The sequence below is a fragment of the Paroedura picta genome, chromosome 4, assembly GCF_049243985.1.
Source record: "Paroedura picta isolate Pp20150507F chromosome 4, Ppicta_v3.0, whole genome shotgun sequence".
NCBI classification, from domain to species: domain Eukaryota; kingdom Metazoa; phylum Chordata; class Lepidosauria; order Squamata; family Gekkonidae; genus Paroedura; species Paroedura picta.
The window spans coordinates 25,382,833-25,403,348 of record NC_135372.1 but is presented as its reverse complement, the minus strand read 5'-3'; positions in this window follow the sequence as shown (position 1 = coordinate 25,403,348).

Sequence of the window (20,516 nt, the reverse complement as noted above, 5' to 3'; positions counted from 1 at the left end):
AGAAGGGTAGGAATCAGATACAAAATGGCTGCCATGAAAAGGGGTGGAGTCTCATACAAAATGGTTGCCATGAGAAGGGGAGGAGTCAGCTACAAAATGGCTGCCATGAGAGAGGTAGGAGTCAGCTACAAAATGGCTGCCATGAGAAGGGGAGGAGTCAGCTACAAAATGGCTGCCATGAAAAGGGAATGAATCAGTTACAAAATGGCTGCCATAGGAAGGGAAGAAGTCAGCTACAAAATGGCTGCCTAGGGAAGGGGAGGAGTGAACTAAGTCATCTAAATATGGCTGCCATGGGAAAGGGAGGAGTCAACTACAAAATGGCTGCGATACAAAGGGCAGGAGTCAGATACAAATTGCCTGCTATGAGAAGAGGAGGAGTCAGCTACAAAATGGCTGCCATACAAAGGGGAGGAGTCAGCTACAAAATGGTAGTCTAATGAATGGGAGGAGTCAGCTACAAAATGGATGCCATGAGAAAGGGAGGAGTCAGTTACAACTAGGCTGCCATGAGAAGGTGAGGAGTCAGCTACAAAATGGCTGCCTAGGGAAGGGGTAGAATCAGCTACAAAAAGGCTGACTTGGGAAGTGGGGGTCAGCTACAAAAAGCCTGCCATGAGAAGGGTTGGAGTCAGCTACAAAATGGCTGCCATGAGAAGGGGTGGAGTCTCATACAAAATGGTTGCCATAGGAAGGGGAGGAATCAGGTACAATATGTCTGCAAATTGTAGGGTATGAGTCAGCTACAAACTAGGTGCCATGAGTCAGCTACAAAATGTCCACCATAGAAACGGGTAGAGTCAGCTACAAAATGGCTGCCTAGTGAAGGGGAGGTGTCAGCTACAAAATGGATGCCATTAGAAAGGGAGGAGTCAGCAACAAAATGGCTGCCATGAAAAGGGGATGAGTCAGCTACAAAATGGCTGCCATAGGAAGGGAAGAAGTCAGCTGCAAAATGGCTGCCTAGGGAATGGGAGGAGTGAACTAAGTCATCTAATAATGGCTGCCATGGGAAAGGGAGGAGTCAACTACAAAATGGCTGCCATACAAAGGGGAGGAGTCAGATACAAAATCCATGCTATGAGAAGGGGAGGAGTCAGCTACAAAATGGCTGCCATAAGAACAGGAGGAGTCTGCTACAAAATGGCTGCCTAGTGAAGGGGATGAGTCAGCTACAAAATGGATGCCATTAGAAAGGGAGCAGTGAGTTACAAAATGGCTGCCATGAGAAGGGGAGGAGTCAGCTACAAAATGGCTGCCATGAGAAGGGGTGGAGTCTCATACAAAATGGCTGCCATAGGAAGGGGAGGAATCAGGTACAAAATGTCTGCGAATTGTAGGGTAGGAGTCAGCTACAAAATAGTTGCCATGTGTCAGCTATAAAATGGTTGCAATATAAAGGGGAGGAGTCAGATACAAAATGACTGCTATGAGAAGGGGAGGAGTCAGCTACAAAATGGCTGCCGTAGGAAGGGGAGGAGTCAGATCCAAAATGGCTGCCTAGGGAAGGGGAGGAGTCAACTAAGTCATCTAAAAATATATATGTGGCCTTTGGCTCTGTGGTTTGGGGAGGTCTGTTCAAAAGACTCATAGGGAATGGGAAAAGTCAGCTACGAAAAGGCTGCCATAGGAAGGGAAGGAGTCAACTAAGTCAGCTACAAAATGGCTGCCATGAGAAGGGGAGGAGTCAGCTACAAAATGGCTGCCATACAAAGGGGAGGAGTCAGATACGAAATGGTTGTCTAATGAATGGGAGGAGTCAGCTACGAAATGGCTGCCATGAGAAGGGTAGGAGTCAGCTACAAAATGGCTGCCATGAGAAGGGTAGGAGTCAGCTACAAAATGGCTGCCATAGGAAGGGGAGGAGTCAGCTCCAAAATGGCTGCCTAGGGAAGGGGAGGAATCAACTAAGTCATCTAAAAATAGCTGCCATGATAAAGAGAGGAGTCAACTACAAAATGGCTGCCATAGAAAGGGGAGGAGTCAGATACAAAATGCCTGCTATGAAAAGAGGAGGAGTCAGCTACAAAATGGCTGTCATGAGAAGGGGAGGAATCGGCTACAAAATGGCTACCATAAAAAGGGGAGGAGTAAGCTACCATAAAAAGGGGAGGAGTAAAATGGTTGCCTAATGAATGGGTGGAGTCAGTTACAAAATGGTTGCCATGAGAAAGGGGGGAGTCAGCTACAAAATGGGTGCCTAGGGAAGGGGAGGAATCAGCTTCAAAAAGGCTGCCCAGGGGAAGGGGAGGAGTCAGCTACAAATTGGCTGCCATGGGAAGGGTAGGAGTCAGCTACAAAATGGCTAACAAACAAAGGGGAGGAGTCAGCTACAAGATGGCTGCCTAGGGAAGGGGAGGAGTCAGCTACAAAATGGCTGCCATAGGAAGGGGAGGAGTCAGCTACAAAATGACTGCCATAGAAAGGGGAGCAGTCAGCTACAAAATGACTGCCAAAGAAAGGGGAGCCGTCAACTAAGTCAGCTACAAAATGGCTGCCATGAGAAGGGTAGGAGTCAGCTACAAAATGGCTGCCATGAGAAGGGTAAGAGTCAGCTACAAAATGGCTACCATGAGAAGGGTAGGAGTCAACTACAAAATGGCTGCCATGAGAAGGGTAGGAAACAGCTACAAAATGGCTTCCATGAGAAAGTTAGGAGTCAGCTACAAAATGGTTGCCTAATGAATGGGAGGAATCAGCTAGAAAATGGATGCCATGAGAAAGGGAGGAGTCAGTTACAAAATGGCTGCCATGAGAAGGGGAGGATTCAACTACAAAATGGCGGCCATGAGAAGGGGAGGAGTCAGCTACAAATTGGCTCCCATAGGAAGGGAAGGAGATAGCTCCAAAATGGCTGCCTAGGGAAGGGGAGGAGTGAACTAAGTCATCTAAATATGGCTGCCATGGGAAAGGGAGGAGTCAGATACAAAATGCCTGCTATAAGAAGAGGAGGAGTCAGCTACAAAATGGCTGCCATGAGAAGGGGAGGAGTCAGCTACAAAATGACTGCCATAGAAAGGGGAGGAGTCAGCTACAAAATGACTGCCAAAGAAAGGGGAGCAGTCAACTAAGTCAGCTACAAAATGGCTGCCATGAGTCATCTCCTATATGGCTGCCTTGAGATATACAGGACTCAGTTCCAAAATGGCTGACTAGGGAAGTGGAGGAGTCAACTACGTCATCTAAAAATGGCTGCCATGAGAAAGGGTGAAGTCAACTACAAAATGGCTGCCATACAAAGGGGAGGAGTCAGCTATAAAATGGCTGCCTACGGAAGGAGAGGAGTCAGCTTCAAAAAGGCTGTCTAAGGAAGGGGAGGAGTCAGGTACATAATGGCTGCCATGAGAAGGGGTGGAGTCTCATAAAAATGGCTGACATAGGAAGGGGAGGAATCAGGTACAAAATATGTGCCAATTGTAGGGTAGGAGTCAGCTACAAAATAGTTGCCATGTGTCAGCTACAAAATGACTGCCATAGAAAGGGGAGGAGTCAGCTACAAAATGACTGTCAAAAAAGGGGAGGAGTCAACTAAGTCAGCTACAAAATGGCTGCCATGGGTCATCTGCATTATGGCTGCCATGAGAAGAAGAGGAGTCAGCTACAAAATGGCTGCCATGAGAAAGGGAGGATGCAACTACAAAATGGCTGCAATACAAAGGGGAGGAGTCAGATACAAGATGACTGCCATGAGAAGGGGAGGAGTCAGCTACAAAACGGCTGCCATACAAAGGGGAGGAGTCAGATACGAAATGGTTGTCTAATGAATGGGAGGAGTCAGCTACAAAATGGCTGCCATGAGAAGGGTAGGAGTCAGCTACAAAATGGCTGCCATAGGAAGGGGAGGAGTCAGCTCCAAAATGGCTGCCTAGGGAAGGGGAGGAGTCAACTAAGTCATCTAAAAATAGCTGCCATGATAAAGAGAGGAGTCAACTACAAAATGGCTGTCATGAGAAGGGGAGGAATCGGCTACAAAATGGGTCCCATAAAAAGGGGAGGAGTAAGCTACCATAAAAAGAGGAGGAGTAAAATGGTTGCCTAATGAATGGGTGGAGTCAGCTACAAAATGTATGGCATGAGAAAGGGAGGAGTCAGTTACAAAATGGCTACCATGAGAAAGGGGGAGACAGCTACAAAATGGCTGCCTAGGGAAGGGGAGGAATCAGCTTCAAAAAGGCTGCCCAGGGGAAGGGGAGAAGTCAGCTACAAATTGGCTGCCATGGGAAGGGTAGGAGTCAGCTACAAAATGGTTGCCTAATGAATGGGAGGAGTCAGCTACAAAATGGCTTCCATGAGAAGGGGAGGAGTCAGCTACAAAATGGCTACCAAACAAAGGGGTGGAGTCAGCTACAACATGGCTGCCTAGGGAAGAGGAGGAGTCAGCTACAAAATGGCTGCCATTGGAAGGGGAGGAGTCAGCTACAAAATGACTGCCAAAGAAAGGGGAGCAGTCAACTAAGTCAGCTACAAAATGGCTGCCATGAGTCATCTGCTATATGGCTGCCTTGAGATATAGAGGAGTCAGCTACAAAATGGCTGCCATGAGAAGGGTAGGAGTCAGCTACAAAATGGCTGCCATGAGAAGGGTAAGAGTCAGCTACAAAATGGCTACCATGAGAAGGGTAGGAGTCAACTACAAAATGGCTGCCATGAGAAGGGTAGGAGACAGCTACAAAATGGCTGCCATGAGAAAGTTAGGAGTCAGCTACAAAATGGCTGCCATGAAAAAGGTAGGAGTCAGCTACAAAATGGCTGCCATGAGAAGGGGAGGAGTCAAATACAAAATGGCTGCCATAGGAAGGAGAGGACTCAGTTCCAAAATGGCTGACTAGGGAAGGGGAGGAGTCAACTACGTCATCTAAAAATGGCTGCCATGAGAAAGGGTGAAGTCAACTACAAAATGGCTGGCATACAAAGGGGAGGAGTCAGCTATAAAATGGCTGCCTACGGAAGGGGATGAGTCAGCTTCAAAAAGGCTGTCTAAGGAAGGGGAGGAGTCAGGTCCATAATGGCTGCCATGAGAAGGGGTGGAGTCTCATAAAAATGGCTGCCATAGGAAGGGGAGGAATCAGGTACAAAATAGTTGCCATGTGTCAGCTACAAAATGACTGCCATAGAAAGGGGAGGGGTCAGCTACAAAATGACTGCCAAAAAAGGGGAGGAGTCAACTAAGTCAGCTACAAAATGGCTGCCATGGGTCATCTGCATTATGGCTGCCATGAGAAGAAGAGGAGTCAGCTACAAAATGGCTGCCCTGAGAAAGGGAGGATGCAACTACAAAATGGCTGCAATACAAAGGGGAGGAGTCAGATACAAGATGACTGCCATGAGAAGGGGAGGAGTCAGCTACAAAACGGCTGCCATACAAAGGGGAGGAGTCAGATACGAAATGGTTGTCTAATGAATGGGAGGAGTCAGCTACAAAATGGATGCCATGAGAAAGGGAGGAGTCAGTTATAACATGGCTGCCATGAGAAGGGGATGGGTCAGATACAAAATGGCTGCCTAGGGAAGGGGAGGAGTCAGCTACAAAAAGGCTGCCATGAGAAGGGGTGGAGTCTCATACAAAATGGCTGCCATAGGAAGGGGAGGAATCAGGTACAAAATGACTGCCAATTGTAGGGTAGGAGTCAGCTACAAAATAGTTGCCATGTGTCAGCTACAAAATGTCTGCCATAGAAAGGGGAGGAGTCAGCTACAATATGGCTGCCTAGTGAAGGGGAGGAGTCAGCTACAAAATGGCTGCCATGTGAAGGGTAAGGGTCAGCTACAAAATGGCTGCCAAGAGAAGGGTAGGAGTCAAGTACAAAATGGCTGCCATGAGAAGGGTAGGAGACAGCTACAAAATGGCTGCCATGAGAAAGTTAGGAGTCAGCTACAAAATGGCTGCCATGAGAAAGGTAGGAGTCAGCTACAAAATGGCTGCCATGAGAAGGGGAGGAGTCAAATACAAAATGGCTGCCATAGGAAGGGGAGGACTCAGTTCCAAAATGGCTGCCTAGGGAAGGGGAGGAGTCAACTAAGTCATCTAAAAATGGCTGCCATGAGAAAGGGTGGAGTCAACTACAAAATGGCAGCCATACAAAGGGGAGGAGTAAAATGGTTGCCTAATGAATGGGTGGAGTCAGCTACAAAATGTATGCCATGAGAAAGGGAGGAGTCAGTTACAAAATGGCTGCCATGAGAAAGGGGAGGAGTCAGATACAAAATGCCTGCTATGAGAAGAGGAGGAGTGAGCTACAGAATGGCTGCCATAGGAAGGGGAGGAGTCAGCTCCAAAATGGCTGTCATAGGAAGGGAAGGAGTCAGCTCCAAAATGGCTGCCTAGGGAAGGGGAGGAGTCAACTACAAAATGGCTGCCATACAAAGGGTAGGAGTCAGGTACAAAATGGCTGCTATGAGAAGAGGAGGAGTCAGCTACAAAATAGTTGCCATGTGTCAGCTACAATATGTCTGCCATAGAAAGGGGAGGAGTCAGCTACAAAATGGCTGCCTAGTGAAGGGGAAAAGTCAGCTACAAAATGGCTGCCTTGAGAAGTGGTGGAGTCTCATACAAAATGGCTGCCATAGGAAGGGGAGGAGTCAGCTCCAAAATGGCTGAGTTGGGAAGGGGAGGAGTCAACTAAATCAGCTAAAAATGGCTGCCATACAAAGGGGAGGAGTCAGATACAAAATGCTTGCTATGAGAAGAGGAGGAGTCAGCTACAGAATGGCTGCCTAGGGAAGGTGAGAAGTCAGCTACAAAAAGGCTGAGTAGGGAAGGGGAGGAGTCAGCTCCAAAATGGCTGTCATAGTAAGGGGAGGAGTCAGCTCCAAAATGGCTGCCTAGGGAAGGGGGGGAGTCAACTACAAAATGGCTGCTATGAGAAGAGGAGGAGTTAGCTACAAAATAGTTGCCATGTGTCAGCTACAATATGTCTGCAATAGAAAGGGGAGGAGTAAGCTACAAAATGGCTGCCTAGTGAAGGGAAGGAGTCAGCTACAAAATGGCTGCCATGAGAAGGGGAGGCTTCAGCTAAAAATGGCTGCATAGGGAAGGGGAGGAGTCAGCTACAAAATGTCATGAGACAAATGTCATGAGACAATGGCTGCCATGAGAAGTGGAGGAGTTAGCTACAAAATGGCAGCCCAGGGAATGGGAGGAGTCAGCTAAAATTGGCTGCCATGAGAAGGGGAGGAGTCAGCTACAAAATGGCTGCCATAGGAGGGAAGGAGTCAACTAAGTCAGCTACAAAATGACTGCCATGAGTCATCTGTAATATGGCTGCTATGAGAAGAAGAGGAGTCAGCTACAAAATGGCTTCCATGAGAAGGGTAGGATTTAGCTACAAAATGGCTGCCATGAGAAGGGTAGGAGTCGGCTACAAAGTGTCTGCCATGAGAACGGGAGGAGTCAGCTACAAAATGGCTGCCATAGGAAGGGAAGGAGTCAGCTCCAAAATGGCTGCCTAGGGAAGGGGAGGAATGAACTAAGTCATCTAAAAATGGCTGCTATGATAAAGGGAGGAGTCAACTACAAAATGGTTGCAATGAGAAGAGGAAGAGTCAGCTACAAAATGGCTGACTTGGGAAGGGGAGGAGTCAACTAAATCAGCTAAAAATGGCTGCCATACAAAGGGGAGGAGTCAGATACAAAATGCTTGATATGAGAGAGGAGGAGTCAGCTACAGAATAGCTGCCTAGGGAAGGTGAGGAGTCAGCTACAAAAAGTCTGACTAGGGAAGGGGAGGAGTCAGCTCCAAAATGGCTGTCATAGGAAGGGGAGGAGTCAGCCTCAAAATGGCTGCCTAGGGAAGGGGAGGAGTCAACAAAAAAATGGCTGCCATACAAAGGGTACGAGTCAGGTACAAAATGGCTGCTATGAGAAGAGGAGGAGTCAGCTACAAAATAGTTGCCATATGTCAGCTACAATACGTCTGCCATAGAACGGGGAGGAGTCAGCTACAAAATGGCTGCCTAGTGAAGGGGAGGAGTCAGCTACAAAATGGCTGCCATGAGAAGGGGAGGAGGTAGCTACAAAATGGCTGCCATGAGAAGGGGAGGAGTCAGCTACAAAACGGCTGCCTAGGGAAGGGGAGGAGTCAGCTACAAAAAGGCTGCCATGAAAAGGGGATGCTTCAGCTACAAAATGGCTGCATAGGGAAGGGGAGAATTCAGCTACAAAATGTCATGAGACAAATGTCATGAGACAATGGCTGCCATGAGAAGGGGAGGAGTCAGCTACAAAATGGCAGCCATAGGAAGGGAAGGAGTCAACTAAGTCAGCTACAAAATGGCTGCCATGAGTCATCTGTAATATGGCTGCTATTAGGATAACAGGAATCAGCTACAAAATGGCTGCCATGAGAAGGGGAGTAGTCAGCTACAAAATGACTGCCATAGAAAGGGGAGGAGTCAACTAAGTCAGCTATAAATTTGCTGCCATGAGTCATCTGCAATATGGCTGCTATGAGAAGAAGAGTAGTCATCTACAAAATGGCTGCCATGAGAAGGGTAGGAGTTAGCTACAAAATGGCTGCCATGAGAAGGGTAGGAGTCGGCTACAAAGTGGCTGCCATGAGAACGGGAGGAGTCAGCTACAGAATGGCTGCCATGACAAGGGGAGGAGTCAGCTACAATATGGCTGTCATAGGAAGGGAAGGAGTCAGCTCCAAAATGGTTGCCTAGGGAAGGGGAGGAGTGAACTAAGTCATCTAAAATTGTCTGCCATGAGAAAGGGAGGAGTCAGATACATAATGCCTGCTATGAGAAGAGGAGGAGTCAGCTATAAAATGGCTGCCATGAGAAGGGGAGGAGGTAGCTACAAAATGGCTGCCATGAGAAGGGGAGGAGTCAGCTACAAAATGGCTGCCAAGGGAAGGGTAGGAGTCAGCTACAAAAAGGCTGCCTAGGGAAGGGGAGGAATCAGCTACAAAATGGCTGCCATGAGATGGGGTGGAGTCTCATACAAAATGGCTGCCATAGGAAGGGGAGGAATCAGGTACAAAATGTCTGCCAATTGTAGGGTAGGAGTCAGCTACAAAATAGTTGCCATGTGTCAGCAAACAAATTTCTGCCATAGAAAGGGGAGGAGTCAGCTAGAAAATGGCTGCCTAGTGAAGGGGAGGAGTCAGCTACAAAATGGATGCCATGAGAAAGGGAGGAGTGAGTTACAAAATGGCTGCCATGAGAAGGGGAGGAGTCAGCTACAAAATGGCTCCCAAGAGAAGGGGAGGAGTCAGCTACAAAATGGCTGCCATGAGAAGGGGTGGAGACTCATACAAAATGGCTGCCATAGGAAGGGGAGGAGTCAGCTCCAAAATGGCTGACTAGGGAAGAGGAGGAGTCAACTAAGTCAGCTAAAAATGGCTGCTATGTTAAAGGGAAGAGTCAACTACAAAATGGCTGCAATGAGAAGAGGAAGAGTCAGGTACAAAATAGCTGCCATTGGAAAGGTAGGAGTCAGCTCCAAAATGGCTGACTAGGGAAGGGGAGTAGTCAGCTACAAAATCCCAGCCATAGAAAGGGGAGGAGTCAACTAAGTAAGCTAAAAATGGCTGCTGTGATAAAGGGAGGAGTCAACTACAAAATGGTTGCAATGAGAAGAGGAAGAGTCAGCTACAAAATGGCTGCCATGAGAAAGGTAGGAGTCAGCTACAAATTGGCTTCCTTGAGAAGGGGTGGAGTCTCATACAAAATGGCTGCCATAGGAAGGGGAGGACTCAGCTCCAAAATGGCTGCCTAGGGAAGGGGAGGAGTGAACTAAGACATCTAAAAATGGCTGCCATGAGAAAGGGGGGAGTCAACTACAAAATGGCTACCATACAAAGGGGAGGAGTCAGATACAAAATGCCTGCTATGAGAAGAGGAGGACTCAGCTACAAAATGGCTGCCATGAGAAGGGGAGGAGTCAGCTACAAAATGGCTACCATACAAAGTTGAGGAGGCAGCTACAAAATGGTTGCCAAATGAATGGCAGGAGTCATCTACAAAATTGATGCTATGAGAAGGGGAGGAGTCAGCTACAAAATGGCTGCCATAGGAAGGGAATGAGTCAGCTCCAAAATGGCTGCATAGGGAAGGGGAGGAGTGAACTAAGTCATCTAAAAATGTCTGCCATGAGAAAGGGAGGAGTCAGATACAAAATGCCTGCTATGAGAAGAGGAGGAGTCAGCTACAAAATGGCTGCCATGAGAAGGGAAGGAGGTAGCTACAAAATGGCTGCCATGAGAAGGGGAGGAGTCAGCTACAAAATGGCTGCCTAGGGAAGGGGAGGAGTCAGCTACAAAAAGGCTGCCATGAAAAGGGGATGCTTTAGCTACAAAATGGCTGCATAGGGAAGGGAGAATTCAGCTACAAAATGTCATGAGACAAATGTCATGAGACAATGGCTGCCATGAGAAGGGGAGGAGTCAGCTACAAAATGACTGCCATAGAAAGGGGAGGAGTCAACTAAGTCAGCTACAAATTTGCTGCCATGAGTCTTCTGCAATATGGCTGCTATGAGAAGAAGAGTAGTCATCTACAAAATGGCTGCCATGAGAAGGGTAGGAGTTAGCTACAAAATGGCTGCCATGAGAAGGGTAGGAGTCGGCTACAAAATGGCTGCCATGAGAACGGGACGAGTCAGCTACAGAATGGCTGTCATAGGAAGGGAAGGAGTCAGCTCCAAAATGGTTGCCTAGGGAAGGGGAGGAGTGAACTAAGTCATCTAAAAATGTCTGCCATGAGAAAGGGAGGAGTCAGATACAAAATGCCTGCTATGAGAAGAGGAGGAGTCAGCTATAAAATGGCTGCCATGAGAAGGGGAGGAGGTAGCTACAAAATGGTTGCCATGAGAAGGGTAGGAGTCAGCTACAAAAAGGCTGCCTAGGGAAGGGGAGGATTCAGCTACAAAATGTCATGAGACAAATGTCATGAGACAATGGCTGCCATGAGAAGGGTAGGAGTCAGCTACAAAATGGCTGCCATGAAAAGAGGTGGAGTCTCATACAAAATGGCTGCCATGAGAAGGGGAGGAGTCAGCTACAAAATGGCTGCCATGAGAGAGGTAGGAGTCAGCTACAAAATGGCTGCCATGAGAAGGGGAGGAGTCAGCTACAAAATGACTGCCATGAGAAGGGGAGGAGTCAGCTACAAAATGGCTGCCATGAAAAGGGAATGAATCAGCTACAAAATGGCTGCCATAGGAAGGGAAGAATTCATCTAAAAATGGCTGCCATGGGAAAAGGAGGAGTCAACTACAAAATGGCTGCGATACAAAGGGGAGGAGTCAGATACAAATTGCCTGCTTTGAGAAGAGGAGGAGTCAGCTACAAAATGGCTGCCATACAAAGGGGAGGAATCAGCTACAAAATGGTGGCCTAATGAATGGGAGGAGTCAGTTACAAAATGGATGCCATGAGAAAGGGAGGAGTCAGTTACAACTAGGCTGCCATGAGAAGGTGAGGAGTCAGCTACAAAATGGCTGCCTAGGGAAGGGGTGGAATCAGCTACAAAAAGGCTGACTTGAGAAGTGGGGGTCAGCTACAAAAAGCCTGCCATGAGAAGGGTTGGAGTCAGCTACAAAATGGCTGCCATGAGAAGGGGTGGAGTCTCATACAAAATGGCTGCCATAGGAAGGGGAGGAATCAGGTACAAAATGTCTGCGAATTGTAGGGTAGGAGTCAGCTACAAACTAGGTGCCATGTGTCAGCTACAAAATGTCCGCCATAGAAACGGGTAGAGTCAGCTACAAAATGGCTGCCAAGTGAAGGGGAGGAGTCAGCTACAAAATGGCTGCCATGAGAAGGGGTGGAGTCTCATACAAAATGGCTGCTATAGGAAGGGGAGGAATCAGGTACAAAATGTCTGCGAATTGTAGGGTAGGAGTCAGCTACAAAATAGTTGCCATGTGTCAGCTACAAAATGTTTGCCATAGAAATGGGTAGAGTCAGCTACAAAATGGCTGCCTAGTGAAGGGGAGGTGTCAGCTACAAAAAGGATGCCATTAGAAAGGGAGGAGTCAGCTACAAAATGGCTGCCATGAAAAGGGAATGAGTCAGCTACAAAATGGCTGCCTAGGGAATGGGAGGAGTGAACTAAGTCATCTAATAATGGCTGCCATGGGAAAGGGAGGAGTCAACTACAAAATGGCTGCCATACAAAGGGGAGGAGTCAGATACGAAATCCATGCTATGAGAAGGGGAGGAGTCAGCTACAAAATGGCTGCCATAAGAACGGGAGGAGTCTGCTACAAAATGGCTGCCTAGTGAAGGGGATGAGTCAGCTACAAAATGGATGCCATTAGAAAGGGAGAAGTGAGTTACAAAATGGCTGCCATGAGAAGGGGAGGAGTCAGCTACAAAATGGCTGCCATGAGAAGGGGTGGAGTCTCATACAAAATGGCTGCCATAGGAAGGGGAGGAATCAGGTACAAAATGTCTGCGAATTGTAGGGTAGGAGTCAGCTACAAAATGGTTGCAATATAAAGGGGAGGAGTCAGATACAAAATGACTGCTATGAGAAGGGGAGGAGTCAGCTCCAAAATGGCTGCCATAGGAAGGGGAGAAGTCAGCTCCAAAATGGCTGCCTAGGGAAGGGGAGGAGTCAACTAAGTCATCTAAAAATATATATGTGGCCTTTGGCTCTGTGGTTTGGGGAGGTCTGTTCAAAAGACTCATAGGGAATGGGAAAAGTCAGCTACAAAAAGGCTGCCATAGGAAGGGAAGAAGTCAACTAAGTCAGCTACAAAATGGCTGCCATGAGAAGGGGAGGAGTCAGATACGAAATGGTTGTCTAATGAATGGGAGGAGTCAGCTACGAAATGGCTGCCATGAGAAGGGTAGGAGTCAGCTACAAAATGGCTGCCATGAGAAGGGTAGGAGTCAGCTCCAAAATGGCTGCCTAGGGAAGGGGAGGGGTCAACTAAGTCATCTAAAAATAGCTGCCATGATAAAGAGAGGAGTCAACTACAAAATGGCTGCCATAGAAAGGGGAGGAGTCAGATACAAAATGCCTGCTATGAAAAGAGGAGGAGTCAACTACAAAATGGCTGTCATGAGAAGGGGAGGAATCGGATACAAAATGGCTACCATAAAAAGGGGAGGAGTAAGCTACCATAAAAAGGGGAGGAGTAAAATGGTTGCCTAATGAATGGGTGGAGTCAGCTACAAAATGTATGCCATGAGAAAGGGAGGAGTCAGTTACAAAATGGCTACCATGAGAAAGGGGGGAGTCAGCTACAAAATAGCTGCCTAGGGAAGGGGAGGAATCAGCTTCAAAAAGGCTGCCCAGGGGAAGGGGAGGAGTCAGCTACAAATTGGCTGCCATGGGAAGGGTAGGAGTCAGCTACAAAATGGTTGCCTAATGAATGGGAGGAGTCAGCTACAAAATGGCTTCCATGAGAAGGGGAGGAGTCAGCTACAAAATGGCTACCAAACAAAGGGTAGGAGTCAGCTACAAGATGGCTGCCTAGGGAAGGGGAGGAGTCAGCTACAAAATGGCTGCCATTGGAAGGGGAGGAGTCAGCTACAAAATGACTGCCATAGAAAGGGGAGGAGTCAGCTACAAAATGACTGCCAAAGAAAGGGGAGCAGTCAACTAAGTCAGCTACAAAATGGATGCCATGAGTCATCTGCCATATGGCTGCCTTGAGATATAGAGGAGTCAGCTACAAAATGGCTGCCATGAGAAGGGTAGGAGTCAGCTACAAAATGGCTGCCATGAGAAGGGTAAGAGTCAGCTACAAAATGGCTACCATGAGAAGGGTAGGAGTCAACTACAAAATGGCTGCCATGAGAAGGGTAGGAGACAGCTACAAAATGGCTGCCATGAGAAAGGTAGGAGTCAGCTCCAAAATGGCTGCCATGAGAAGGGTAGGAGACAGCTACAAAATGGCTGCCATGAGAAAGGTAGGAGTCAGCTACAAAATGGCTGCCATGAGAAGGGGAGGAGTCCTAATACAAAATGGCTGCCATAGGAACGGGAGGACTCAGTTCCAAAATGGCTGCCAAGGGGAAGGGGAGGAGTCAGCTACAAATTGGCTGCCATGGGAAGGGTAGGAGTCAGCTACAAAATGGTTGCCTAATGAATGGGAGGAGTCAGCTACAAAATGGCTGCCATGAGAAGGGTAGGAGTCAAGTACAAAATGGCTGCCATGAGAAGGGTAGGAGACAGCTACAAAATGGCTGCCATGAGAAAGTTAGGAGTCAGCTACAAAATGGCTGCCATGAGAAAGGTAGGAGTCAGCTAAAAAATGACTGCCATAGAAACGGGAGGAGTCAGCTACAAAATGACTGCCAAAGAAAGGGGAGCAGTCAACTAAGTCAGCTACAAAATGGCTGACTAGGGAAGGGGAGGAGTCAACTACGTCATCTAAAAATGGCTGCCATGAGAAAGGGTGAAATCAACTACAAAATGGCTGCCATACAAAGGGGAGGAGTCAGCTATAAAATGGCTGCCTACGGAAGGGGAGGAGTCAGCTTCAAAAAGGCTGTCTAAGGAAGGGGAGCAGTCAGGTACATAATGGCTGCCATGAGAAGGGGTGGAGTCTCATAAAAATGGCTGCCATAGGAAGGGGAGGAATCAGGTACAAAATAGTTGCCATGTGTCAGCTACAAAATGACTGCCATAGAAAGGGGAGGAATCAGCTACAAAATGACTGCCAAAAAAGGGGAGGAGTCAACTAAGTCAGCTACAAAATGGCTGCCATCGGTCATCTGCATTATGGCTGCCCTGAGAAGAAGAGGAGTCAGCTACAAAATGGCTGCCCTGAGAAGGGTAAGGGTCAGCTACAAAATGGCTGCCATGAGAAGGGTAGGAGTCAAGTACAAAATGGCTGCCATGAGAAGGGTAGGAGACAGCTACAAAATGGCTGCCATGAGAAAGTTAGGAGTCAACTACAAAATGGCTGCCATGAGAAAGGTAGGAGTCAGCTACAAAATGACTGCCATAGAAAGGGGAGGAGTCAGCTACAAAATGACAGCCAAAGAAAGGGGAGCAGTCAACTAAGTCAGCTACAAAATGGCTGACTAGGGAAGGGGAGGAGTCAACTACGTCATCTAAAAATGGCTGCCATGAGAAAGGGTGAAGTCAACTACAAAATGGCTGCCATACAAAGGGGGGTAGTCAGCTATAACATGGCTGCCATACAAAGGGGAGGAGTCAGATACAAGATGACTGCCATGAGAAGGGGTGGAGTCTCATAAAAATGGCTGCCATAGGAAGGGGAGGAATCAGGTACAAAATAGTTGCCATGTGTCAGCTACAAAATGACTGCCATCGGTCATCTGCATTATGGCTGCCATGAGAAGAAGAGGAGTCAGCTACAAAATGGCTTCCCTGAGAAAGGGAGGATGCAACTACAAAATGGCTGCAATACAAAGGGGAGGAGTCAGATACGAAATGGTTGTCTAATGAATGGGAGGAGTCAGCTACAAAATGGATGCCATGAGAAAGGGAGGAGTCAGTTATAACATGGCTGCCATGAGAAGGGGATGAGTCAGATACAAAATGGCTGCCTAGGGAAGGGGAGGAGTCAGGTACAAAAAGGCTGCCATGAGAAGGGGTGAAGTCTCATACAAAATGGCTGCCATAGGAAGGGGAGGAATCCGGTACAAAATGACTGCCAATTGTAGGGTAGGAGTCAGCTACAAAATAGTTGCCATGTGTCAGCTACAAAATGTCTGCCATAGAAAGGGGAGGAGTCAGCTACAATATGGCTGCCTAGTGAAGGGGAGGAGTCAGCTACAAAATGGCTGCCATGAGAAGGGTAAGGGTCAGCTACAAAATGGCTGCCATGAGAAAGTTAGGAGTCAGCTACAAAATGGCTGCCATGAGAAAGGTAGGAGTCAGCTACAAAATGACTGCCATAGAAAGGGGAGGAGTCAGCTACAAAATGACTGCCAAAGAAAGGGGAGCAGTCAACTAAGTCAGCTACAAAATGGCTGCCATGAGTCATCTGCTATATGGCTGCCTTGAGATATAGAGGAGTCAGCTACAAAATGGCTGCCATGAGAAGGGAAGGAGTCAGCTACAAAATGGCTGCCATGAGAAGGGTAAGAGTCAGCTACAAAATGGCTACCATAAGAAGGGTAGGAGTCAACTACAAAATGGCTGCCATGAGAAGGGTAGGAGACAGCTACAAAATGGCTGCCATGAGAAAGTTAGGAGTCAGCTACAAAATGGCTGCCATGAGAAAGGTAGGAGTCAGCTACAAAATGGCTGCCATGAGAAGGGGAGGAGTCAAATACAAAATGGCTGCCATAGGAACGGGAGCACTCAGTTCCAAAATGGCTGTCTAGGGAAGGGGAGGAGTCAACTAAGTCATCTAAAAATATATATGTGGCCTTTGGCTCTCTGGTTTGGGGAGGTCTGTTCAAAAGACTCATAGGGAATGGGAAAAGTCAGCTACAAAAAGGCTGCCATAGGAAGGGAAGGAGTCAACTAAGTCAGCTACAAAATGGCTGCCATGAGAAGGGGAGGAGTCAGCTACAAAATGGCTGCCATATAAAGAGGAGGAGTCAGCTACAAAATGGTTGCCTAATGAATGGGAGGAATCAGCTAGAAAATGGATGCCATGAGAAATGGAGGAGTCAGTTACAAAATGGCTGCCATGAGAAGGGGAGGAGTCAACTACAAAATGGCGGCCATGAGAAGGGGAGGAGTCAGCTACAAATTGGCTGCCATAGGAAGGGAAGGAGATAGCTCCAAAATGGCTGCCTAGGGAAGGGGAGGAGTGAACTAAGTCATCTAAATATGGCTGCCATGGGAAAGGGAGGAGTCAGATACAAAATGCCTGCTATAAGAAGAGGAGGAGTCAGCTACAAAATGGCTGCCAAGAGAAGGGGAGGAGTCAGCTACAAAATGACTGCCATAGAAAGGGGAGGAGTCAGCTACAAAATGACTGCCAAAGAAAGTGGAGCAGTCAACTAAGTCAGCTACAAAATGGCTGCCATGAGTCATCTGCTATATGGATGCCTTGAGATATACAGGACTCAGTTCCAAAATGGCTGACTAGGGAAGTGGAGGAGTCAACTACGTCATTTAAAAATGGCTGCCATGAGAAAGGGTGAAGTCAACTACAAAATGGCTGCCATACAAAGGGGAGGTGTCAGCTATAAAATGGCTGCCTACGGAAGGGGAGGAGTCAGCTTCAAAAAGGCTGTCTAAGGAAGGGGAGGAGTCAGGGACATAATGGCTTTCATGAGAAGGGGTGGAGTCTCATAAAAAATGGCTGACATAGGAAGGGGAGGAATCAGGTACAAAATATCTGCCAATTGTCGGGTAGGAGTCAGCTACAAAATAGTTGCCATGCGTCAGCTACAAAATGACTGCCATAGAAAGGGGAGGAGTCAGCTACAAAATGACTGCCAAAAAAGGGGAGGAGTCAACTAAGTCAGCTACAAAATGGCTGCCATGGGTCATCTGCATTATGGCTGCCATGAGAAGAAGAGGAGTCAGCTACAAAATGGCTGCCCTGAGAAAGGGAGGATGCAACTACAAAATGGCTGCAATACAAAGGGGAGGAGTCAGATACAAGATGACTGCCATGAGAAGGGGAGGAGTCAGCTACAAAATGGCTGCCATACAAAGGGGAGGAGTCAGATACGAAATGGTTGTCTAATGAATGGGAGGAGTCAGCTACGAAATGGCTGCCATGAGAAGGGTAGGAGTCAGCTACAAAATGGCTGCCATGAGAAGGGTAGGAGTCAGCTACAAAATGGCTGCCATAGGAAGGGGAGGAGTCAGCTCCAAAATGGCTGCCTAGGGCAGGGGAGGAGTCAACTAAGTCATCTAAAAATAGCTGCCATGATAAAGAGAGGAGTCAACTACAAAATGGCTGCCATAGAAAGTGGAGGAGTCAGATACAAAATGCCTGCTATGAAAAGAGGAGGAGTCAGCTACAAAATGGCTGTCATGAGAAGGGGAGGAATCGGATACAAAATGGCTACCATAAAAAGGGGAGGAGTAAACTACCATAAAAAGGGGAGGAGTAAAATGGTTGCCTAATGAATGGGTGGAGTCAGCTACAAAATGTATGCCATGAGAAAGGGAGGAGTCAGTTACAAAATGGCTGCCATGAGAAAGGGGGGAGTCAGCTACAAAACGGCTGCCTAGGGAAGGGGAGGAATCAACTTCAAAAAGGCTGCCCAGGGGAAGGGGAGGAGTCAGCTACAAATTGGCTGCCATGGGAAGGGTAGGAGTCAGCTACAAAATGGTTGCCTAATGAATGGGATGAGTCAGCTACAAAATGGCTTCCATGAGAAGGGGAGGAGTCAGCAACAAAATGGCTACCAAACAAAGGGGAGGAGTCAGCTACAAGATGGCTGCCTAGGGAAGGGGAGGAGTCAGCTACAAAATGGCTGCCATTGGAAGGGGAGGAGTCAGCTACAAAATGACTGCCATAGAAAGGGGAGGAGTCAGCTACAAAATGACTGCCATAGAAAGGGGAGGAGTCAGCTACAAAATGACTGCCAAAGAAAGGGGAGCAGTCAATTAAGTCAGCTACAAAATGGCTGCCATGAGTCATCTGCTATATGGCTGCCTTGAGATATAGAGGAGTCAGCTACAAAATGGCTGCCATGAGAAGGGTAGGAGTCAGCTACAAAATGGCTGCCATGAGAAGGGTAAGAGTCAGCTACAAAATGGCTGCCATGAGAAGGGTAGGAGTCAACTACAAAATGGCTGCCATGAGAAGGGTAGGAGACAGCTACAAAATGGCTGCCATGAGAAAGTTAAGAGTCAGCTACAAAATGGCTGCCATGAGAAAGGTAGGAGTCAGCTACAAAATGGCTGCCATGAGAAGGGGAGGAGTCAAATACAAAATGGCTGCCATAGGAAGGGGAGGACTCAGTTCCGAAATGGCAGACTAGGGAAGGGGAGGAGTCAACTACGTCATCTAAAAATGTCTGCCATGAGAAAGGGTGAAGTCAACTACAAAATGGCTGCCATACAAAGGGGAGGAGTCAGCTATAAAATGGCTGCCTACGGAAGGGGAGGAGTCAGCTTCAAAAAGGCTGTCTAAGGAAGGGGAGGAGTCAGGTACATAATGGCTGCCATGAGAAGGGGTGGAGTCTCATAAAAATGGCTGCCATAGGAAGGGGAGGAATCAGGTACAAAATAGTTGCCATGTGTCAGCTACAAAATGACTGCCATAGAAAGGGGAGGAGTCAGCTACAAAATGACTGCCAAAAAAGGGGAGGAGTCAACTAAGTCAGCTACAAAATGGCTGCCATCAGTCATCTGCATTATGGCTGCCATGAGAAGAAGAGGAGTCAGCTACAAAATGGCTGCCCTGAGAAAGGGAGGATGCTACAACAAAATGGCTGCAATACAAAGGGGAGGAGTCAGATACAAGATGACTGCCATGAGAAGGGGAGGAGTCAGCTACAAAATGGCTGCCATACAAAGGGGAGGAGTCAGATACGAAATGGTTGTCTAATGAATGGGAGGAGTCAGCTACAAAATGGCTGCCATGAGAAAGGGAGGAGTCAGTTATAACATGGCTGCCATGAGAAGGGGATGAGTCAGATACAAAATGGCTGCCTAGGGAAGGGGAGGAGTCAGGTACAAAAAGGCTGCCATGAGAAGGGGTGGAGTCTCATACAAAATGGCTGCCATAGGAAGGGGATGAATCGGGTACAAAATGACTGCCAATTGTAGGGTAGGAGTCAGCTACAAAATAGTTGCCATGTGTCAGCTACAAAATGTCTGCCATAGAAAGGGGAGGAGTCAGCTACAATATGGCTGCCTAGTGAAGGGGAGGAGTCAGCTACAAAATGGCTGCCATGAGAAGGGTAAGGGTCAGCTACAAAATGGCTGCCATGAGAAGGGTAGGAGTCAAGTACAAAATGGCTGCCATGAGAAGGGTAGGAGACAGCTAAAAAATGGCTGCCATGAATAAGTTAGGAGTCAGCTACAAAATGGCTGCCATGAGAAAGGTAGGAGTCAGCTACAAAATGGCTGCCATGAGAAGGGGAGGAGTCAAATACAAAATGGCTGCCATAGGAAGGGGAGGACTCAGTTCCAAAATGGCTGCCTAGGGAAGGGGAGGAGTCAACTAAGTCATCTAAAAATGGCTGCCATGGGAAAGGGTGGAGTCAACTACAAAATGGCTGCCATACAAAGGGGAGGAGTAAAATGGTTGCCTAATGAATGGGTGGAGTCAGCTACAAAAAGTATGCCATGAGAAAGGGAGGAGTCAGTTACAAAATGGCTGCCATGAGAAAGGGGGGAGTAAAATACAAAATGGCTGCCTAGGGAAGGGGAGGAATCAGCTTCAAAAAGGCTGCCCAGGGGAAGGGGAGGAGTCAGCTACAAATTGGCTGCCATGGGAAGGGTAGGAGTCAGCTACAAAATGGTTGCCTAATGAATGGGAGGAGTCAGCTACAAAATGGCTTCCATGAGAAGGGGAGGAGTCAGCTACAAAATGGCTACCAAACAAAGGGGAGGAGTCAGCTACAAGATGGCTGCCTAGGGAAGGGGAGGAGTCAGCTACAAAATGGCTGCCATTGGAAGGGGAGGAGTCAGCTACAAAATGACTGCCATAGAAAGGGGAG